This window comes from Corticium candelabrum, chromosome 17 (assembly GCF_963422355.1).
Source record: "Corticium candelabrum chromosome 17, ooCorCand1.1, whole genome shotgun sequence".
Lineage (NCBI taxonomy): Eukaryota > Metazoa > Porifera > Homoscleromorpha > Homosclerophorida > Plakinidae > Corticium > Corticium candelabrum.
In genome coordinates this window covers 3,987,078-3,996,028 of record NC_085101.1, presented here as the reverse complement: position 1 = coordinate 3,996,028, position 8,951 = coordinate 3,987,078, and positions in this window count along the sequence as shown.

Below are 8,951 nucleotides of genomic sequence, written 5' to 3'. Positions count from 1 at the left end.
AACAGTGCGAGGCAACATGTTGCGAAGTAATTGATATCAAAACCGCGTGCAAGAAAAAAATTTGCACACAGATTACGGTGTTCAGCGATATATCCTAGACAGTACTCACTAAGAGTTCTGGTGAAAGGAAACGTTCCCTAATTAACAGCACTAGTATACGTATGTGGCCTTGGTTACAGACAATTAACTCAAAAATCTCGCACTAGCCAATTAGCTCTAGCTCGCACTAGAATTGGAAAGATCCTAGCTTGAACTTTTTCAATTTGGCACATCTGATATCGATCATGACTGATGTAGAAGAATGGCTTTTCTAGTTATCGCAACGTAATTGGACACTTACAGTGTGTTTACAATTGATTTGAGAGACTGCTAGCTAGAGTAGAAACTTTTTATTTTATTCTAAGTGTTAGCTAATTGATTAGCCTAGTACATGTACAGTAGCTACTTTTAGCGAATGTGAGCTTCTCTATTATCTTGCCCCTATAACTTCTATCTAGAGGAGCAACTCACTGCAAGGTCACACCATACTGTGATACAGTGGCTCACGAGGTGAGATGATAGATAACAATGAGCGCATGCACTGCATTCCAATTGTCCGTCGTCTGTCTACTGACACATTACTGTAACCCTAGCGCATGAGCGCCATGACGAGAGCGGAACGAGACTGGATGCCACTCACTCTGTATCTACTGTACGGCTCGGCTCTGCTCTGTGTCTGTTCTGTACGCGTTATGGCCTCACTATCCAGACAAAATAGCTACAGTGTCGGACACTGAATTTATCAGGTAGAAGGGAACATTCAGTTAGCGTTTACATTTTTAACGTCTAACAGCACAGAAACAACTTCCTCATCTGGAAGCTTCCGGGAATTGGCATCCAACCAGTCACGTGACTTCAAGTAATTCCAGCATGTTTCCGCTTTCTCTCTTGTTGTGCCTCTGTGCTGCGAAAGCGGTAGTGGAAGGTTCAACATGCACTAAACGTGGCAATTCTTCTTGTATCTGCACCGAAGAGGGAACCGGAATTGTCGATTTGACTCAACTAGCAAATACTAACACCAAAGGTCCTCCACGGTAAGTCCGTGCTTCAGTGAGTGGTTGTACAACGAGTTTGAACGGCACTATTAGGTTTAAAGATGTGGTTGGTGCATCTTCCTCTGCAACGTACTACTACTACAATCCTTGTTTTTCCTTTACCGAGTTGGCTTCTAAAGCAGAGAGCAAACAAGTTTGTACTCCAAAGTATGACGTTGCCGTAAGTGTCTTTGTAGTTTTTTTGTGTTCTGAAATAAGCGAAAACTTTTAATTCGAGAATGTATTTGGTAATTAAATAAGTAATCTAATTAATTACTAGATGGGGTAAGTTTCTGAGTTACTGAGTATGATGAAAATTGGATGGTGAGTCAGTGTACATCATTCGAAAGCTTGTAGTCTTCTTTAGCAAACTGTGCAGGTCTAGTTGTTAGCATGTGTTAGGCAGTAAACATTAGGAGGAAATATTTATAGGAAATATTGAGATAGAGGGTGTATTCAAGTCAATTACAGTTATTAGGCCTCTATTTGTTGCATGTCTGTTTTTTCTCACCCGCCTGTATCCAAATGACAGGCTGCACTGATTTCATCGTTATGCCATCTTGTAATGCACATGTGCGACACAACGAGAGCAGGTAGATTGTACGTTCCATATCTACTTTTTACAGGATGTCTGCTCTCCTAACTACATGGTATATTATAAATCAAGATTTGTTGCCATGGAGGATTATTTCTGTGGATCCCCAAATCAGACCTCTAGTCTACAGTATATAGGCACCACTATAGGCTAATGCTGATCTGTTGTATTCCTTGAATAACGGTGTCTGCTGACTTCCGGTGTGCATAAATGGATAATGATAATGACCCGTCCGCCCGAGTTGGTTTGAGAGAGCCTGGATGATGAGAAATAAACAAGCAACAGATAGGCGGCCTTAGCATTAGCATACCTTTTAGGTTTTATAGTCAGACTAGCTCAATAATTGTAAAGTTGTCTTAGCTAATAATGCAAAACCATGTCAGTATTTGATAGGAAAGTAGAATGCATGTCATTGAAATTGTAGATGAGACTCTATAGTGCACCAAACTTTTTCACTATTGCTATTTACCGGTCTGACCGTTGAAGTGAGTCACTTTGAATTGCACCTTGTTTATACTGGCATGTTTGGCCATGTTGGGTCCATATCGGCTTGGTGAATATCAATGAGCAGCTGCTAACTATGATCATAGTAAGGGTGTCTGCATGAAAGGTATGTAAAGCATTGAATCGCAATTCCAACTTGTTTTCAGTCAACGTATTACACATCATGTCATAGTTGTAGAATGTGATCATGAGTTAATTAGGTAGTAAATTACGAAGTAAATTTCTAAAATTTTTAGTATTGAGAAACTAAACAGACAAGATGTGGCGGTGTTGTATGTTAGAGATTTCAGTATAACTGAGATGTTAATCACCTTAAGTAACAAATAAAATAAATATTTTGTATTGCCCTAGGTTTGCCAGATACAAGATACGGTCGCATATCTTGCAGGAAAGGAAAGCTCAGCTGTATTTTCTGGTAGCGCAAAGGTAATTGTATACTTGTATGAATTTTGGTCTTTGTTCCTGATTCAGTGTTTAAATATTTGGTCTAATCACTCACATGCTGAATACTGTGAAATTGGTTTTATTAATAAATATAATGAAGGACTTTTTGTGCAGTCACAACTGTAATAACAATTTGTTTGAAAAGTGTCGGTGCAAATATCATTGAATTTGCTTTAGTTATCAGAACTTTTGAACTCGGAGTAGGGAATGCTGACAGGCGTGTGCTAGTTGAAGAACATTAGCATTCCTAGAGGCACATATCTAGCAGAATACAGGGCTCCACATACGTTGAAAGAGTTTTGTTGCAAGTGACGACCAAGTAGAAATAATTGATCGACAGTCATTGTACAGCCTTGGAGTCCAGACCAAGGCACATTAAAATGTCTTGAAGTTCCAGACTTAGCTGCGCACAACCGCACCTACTGTTAGAAGTTCTATAATCCTAAGCTTTTGACGTGGTAGTACTAGGCGTAGATGTTAAAAATGCATTTAAGCACAGCATCATCGAGATACCACTGGAAAACATCTTGGCCCTGGGGTTGATGAGCTGACCGGGAAAGAACGAGACGGTAATGAAAAAGCAACAGAACAAGGCGGCTGCATTTTAGAGCATTATGCCTTTTATTGCTTGGGTAATTGGTTAATTGAGAGTTCAAGGTCACACAGTAACTGAGTTGTGTGAGCGTAATCATCTGGATTGACTGCGAATACACCGCAGAAGCTGGAGGATGTGCTCCACCGCAGTAAGAAAATTAGTACTCGTTGCCTGAGCAGCTTTACCACCACATACTCGTATTCAAAGACACAGTTGATAGCAGCAATTGAAAGCCAAACAGCAACCAAATAAGGTTGCCTTGGGTAACATATGAGCAACCAGTACTCGCCTGCCACACAAAATAATAGCATTGGCAACCAAATTGGTTGCACTGTTGAGCCCTGGACAGTACTGGAAAGTTGGATCTGGGGGATTACTCGAGCCCTGGGGTAATAATCAAGTGAGTATGGTATTTTATTGAACTTGTAAGCTGCTTAGCGACAACATCGAATAGCATTACATTAATCTCATTTCAGGCTAGTGTGATTTTGTCGTGTTTGGTTCCCAGTGTGACACTTTGTAGAACTAAGACATTTGCTGTGCTCAAAGCTAAATGTCTAAAATGAAGTCCCACTTACTCATAGCAAATGACAATACATGAAAGTGTCATATCGGAACGAGACATAAAATGGTTACAAGATTCTGAAGGAAGGGTACGTTTCACTAATGTTTGTTGTTTAGACCGGAGATCTGAAAATTACCTACTCTGCAACAACCGACACTAAGCGGTAATAAACAATTTTTGGTGAATTAAAGCACAGTGTTTGTACTATTAAGAGTCGATTAATTACTTTAGTGTTCTCGTTGCATGTGTCTTTGCACAGTTATGTTCCTTTGTGTACGATGATGAGCATGACTGTCACAACTTGTGTGTTTGGAGGTGACTGTAGGTGATCTTGCTACCAAGATCTATGTATGTTAGTGCAATAACAAACAGTCTGGCAAATGTTTTTACTCAATGTCAATGCGCTAGCAGTAAAGTGTTGCACAGTACCTGTTTTCAAGCATCCGCATGATTAGCAATAATGTCGATATTGCTGTATGGTGCATGACAAGTTTTCAGATGGAGTTTTGTTGCTGCTTACCATAAGGACTGAATGAAAAGGTGTGTGTGTGTGTGCGTGAGTGCGTGTGTGTGTGTGTGTGTGTGTGTGTGTGTGTGTGTGCGTGAGTGAGTGCACGCGCGTGCGTGTGTGTGTGTGTGTGATCTTGTCATGTTGTTAGTTTCAATACTTTATTTTTCAATAGGATATCAGTAGTGCGTTTGGTGTGTAAGGAAAACCTATCCTTGAGCGAGTCAGCATGGACATATGTGAATCAAAAACAAGTGTCTGCTACCACCACCACCTACGTATGTGCAATGTGCAATAGGGACATTGTTGTTGTGGCTGTAGAGAAGCTGTCTGGTAGAATTTTGATCTCACAAGCCGCTGTTGCTGTCCTAATCTCTGTCAACATGCACCAAGTAGTGGTGGACTGAGTGTCGGGTCCATCCTTCTGATCGTGTACGACAACCTGTTGGATACTATACATTCACCACATTCATTTCGATAGCTTTTGTTTCAGTTTCTTCTCTCTCATATTTGTCTACATCATCGGTGGTCTTCTATACCTTAAGTTTGTTCGTGGAGCATCAGGCGTTGAGTTGATACCCAACTACTCATTCTGGAGTGTGCTACCCGGTTTAATCAAAGTGAGTGGCAACTTATTTTATTGTGTTCGGCACTCGATGTTATAGAAATATCTTTATGTTGTAGGAAGGAGTCGTATTTCTAATTGGCAAGTGCAGAGGTCAAGACACCAGTTCGTCACAATATGACAAAATTTAGAGGTATGAGAAATTGCATTGTGAGGGAAAGTCACTAGTAATTGAGGCCTGAATTTTAGTATGGCCACAAGAAAACATGTGCTGTTTTCCAGGAGTGTGGCATACCGATTGTATTTGTTAAGCCCACGTGTGCAATAGGCACGACAACAGTAACCGTTGTGAAAATGATCACATTGTAGTAACTGAACTCGATGCTACTGGCTGTATCCGTAGTGCTGCCAGAAGTGTGGCTTGGTGACTCGTGTGTCATCATGTCATGGTCCAAATTACGATCCAGTATTTGAATACAAATTTTTATGTTGGCCTAGTTTGTTTCGTGGATGTCCCGAGTGTTCTGAATGTACATATAGTCTGAAAGATGTTTTCCTGTGATCTACATATCCTTGCCCTAGAATGATGAAACTTAGTCAGTTGCAGTTGGGATAACTGGAAGCTTATACAACTTAAAATACTCTTGACTAATACCCCGTTCACACTAGTGTTTGTAACCATGCCAGCACAGTACGGCACGGTTTGGTTCGGTTTCATTTCTGTAGTGTGAACGCTGTCCTAATCGAACTGTGCTGAGCTGGCTCACCTCAAGTCCCCATGCCTCAAGTGTACTGTTTGGTTCGTTAGTGTGAATGGGTTATAAGGTGTTCATGGCTATGTAATGAACCTGTTGCTAGTGACTTTCCTGTGGTGTGTGTGTGTGTGTGTGTGTGTGTGTGTGTGTGTGTGTGTGTGTTTGTGTGTGAGTGTGTGTGTGTGTGTGTGTGTGTGTGTGTGTGTGCACGCGTGCATGTGTGTCTGTGCATGCATGCACGTGTGTGTGTGTGTGCACGTGTGTTTGTGTGTGTGTGTGTGTGTGTGTGTGTGTGTGTGTGTGTGTGTGTGTGTGTGTGTTTGTGTGTGTGTGTGTGTGTGTGTGTGTGTGTGTGTGTGTGTTCACGTGTGTGTGCAGGTGTGTGTGTGTGTATGTGTGTGTGTGTGCACGCGTGCGCGTGTGTCTGTGCATGCATGCACGTGTGTGTGTGTGTGTGTGCACGTGTGTGTGTGTGTGTGTGTGTGTGCAGGTGTGTGTGTGTGTGTGTGTGTGTGTGTGTGTGTGTGCACAGGTGTGTGTGTGTGTGTGTGTGCGCAGGTGTGTGTGTGTGTGTGTGTGTGTGTGTGTGTGTGTGTGTGTGTGTGTGTGTGTGTGTGTGTGTGTGCAACTAATTTGCTAACAGACTCTTTTCTGATTTCTTAATATATTCACTGTTCACGGTGATGACATATGACAGTGATATCAAATTGCTACGTACATGCAGTGCTACCTTCACCTTTGCTCTGGTGTTGTTGGTCTATACAGTTTGAGATTTAACAGTTCATTTTGAGATAGATCACAGTACCGTAGTTTGTGATTTGATCAATGTGCTTTCTAGTTGTTTAGTGATTTGCAAAATTATTTTCATGAGTCATATCACTTCTTCCCTCCTGTCTACTTCTATCGCATCCAGCATGTCACGCTGACTATGAAATCTCAATAGATGTAATGTGTCTGAAACGGGTGGTACCAAGTCACAAGATGACGATGCACCATCATGTTCATTGATTCACTTGTGCATATTTTGATGTCCGGTTACTGTTGTGCCCTTTGTGTCAGTTGATTGCTCGCTAGTGTTGATGTCTAATGACCCGAGAGCATCAGCACGATGGCGTACATCTTTGTAGAGTCTCTGTAGCTCAGTATTTGTTGAACATCAAGATGCCAGTATTCCACTGCAACCAAAGTCGACGGTGAGAGTCAATACTATCATGTCAGCTGAACATGATGGCCCACATATTTAATATTAGTTCCAGTGCCAAATAAAATTTTAAATATAGATGGTTAATATCAATATTAATTGATTAAATTAATTAACTTTGCCATTCCTCTCCATTCCAGTGGCGGATTATACACACACTTCAATCATTGTCTCCTAAAACAAAGGAAGTTTCATTCTTCTTGGATGTAATTTCCCAAATTCTTCAACTAGTTTACTTAATTAATTGCGATTGAGACTTCTGAATTTTTTCACACCTCGATCTGTCGATTTTCATAAGTGCAAGTCCACTCAGACGATCAGCAGACATCGTGGATCTGCGGTAGGTTTTGAGGAGCTTCAACTGACTAGAGCTTCTCTCACTTTCACAAGAAGTCACAGGTATAGTTAATGGCAGGTGCAATAGAACTTGTATATTTGGAGAAGTCCATTGATCACATGCCTGTAAAGCATCTACAAGCTTTGTAGGCACTGCTGAAGTAACGATATCGTTCTTCCATTTTCGGACCCACATGCGGTATCGAGTCGGGAACATTGCTGAATGCGGTAAGTCATCCTCGTAAAAATCTACAGCTTTGGCAAGGTCTTCAGGAATCTCGCCGTCAGTACTGGGACACTGGCTTGGAACTAGATGCAACAACCCCGTACGATAAGATGGATTGTCGGTAAACCTGTCTTGCAACTCAGTAATGACATCCGACAAAAAGTCGTTGTAAAGTGTTTTTCGATAGTAATCCTCTGCAGTTGTCGCAGGAACTTTTCTGCGATGCCGCTGACGTTGATTTATCCTTGGCTTTCTTAGATCAAAGTCTTCTCCGTGAAGGTTTACTCCCAGTTTACTAGTCTCTTCGAATATCCGTCGAAACTCTCTCACAGAATCACTCTTCGTGTCCTTTAGAATTGAAAGCACAGTATCGACTTCCTGTAAGCAAACAGGACATCTGCACTCTGCATCTGTAGCTTGACTGTCAGTCCTCTGAGGCATTACAAAACGTAGTAGGATTTTAATTAAAGCAGAGTAGAAAGGAAGAAGACTCCAATTGATATAGAAAGCCATTAGCTTTAGCAACCGTTTCCTTATTCCAGCTCCAATCTGCTGCACCCAGACACTCAAACTGTCTTGGAGAAATAATGACTTGAAAAACCATGCCATGATAGGGAGGAGCTCCAGGAAGACCACATGAGTATCAATGCGCTGAATCCAACGGGTTCTGCACGCATCTTTCAATTTTTTGCCTTACATTTGCGGAAAAGTGACATCCACAGCTTTTTCAAGAAAACGCTGCCGTTTCGCTGAAAGTCTAAAGAATCTGGCTATCTCTTTCATGCACAATTCTGTATTCTGGAACTCTTGTAACTTGCAGGCTGACGCCACTGCAAGTTTTGGCCGATGTGCAGCACTGTGAACGTAGATGGCCCTAGGAGCTTGCGCTTGCACAACAGCTCTACACCCTGACCGCACACCAGCCATGTGCGAACCGCCATCGTAGCACTGACCTCGCAGGTCAGAAGGAGACAGGCCCCAAGATTCCAGACACTACAGTAGGGTAGTAGCCAGTACTTTTTCAGTGATTCTCTCTACTTCCACAAAGCTAATGAACGTTTCATTGACATCATTGTTCAGAACATATATAACGTATACATATTGAGCATTGCTCTTTGTTCGAAACGTCTGTTACTTCGTCAGCAATGATTGAGAAAAACTATTACCGAGACTGTACCAAAACCGTGCGCGGCTACATATATGTACTACCCTAACGAGTTGAGAATCAGAAGTTGACGACAGCTGAGGGGAGTTCAATGGAACCCATTGAACCTCCCCTGGATCCGCCTATGCTATACCCTAACAGCGCTATTCAACTGGCATTACTACAATACCTAGACTACTAAATAAAATTGCCTTTGACACAAGTTCTAGATTTAGAATCTCTCAACTCCAGACTTGCGGATCAAATCTATCTCACCTTTAACAGGGGCGGAGCCCGCACGCGCGCTAGTGTATAGCCAACACGCGTCAGAGCATGCATGTTACGTACAAAGGGTTCGGGGGACGAGGGGGAGAATAAACAATCGCTTTCTAGGAGTCGGAGGTCTATAGCAACACTATATCTTTATCCACAGTACGATG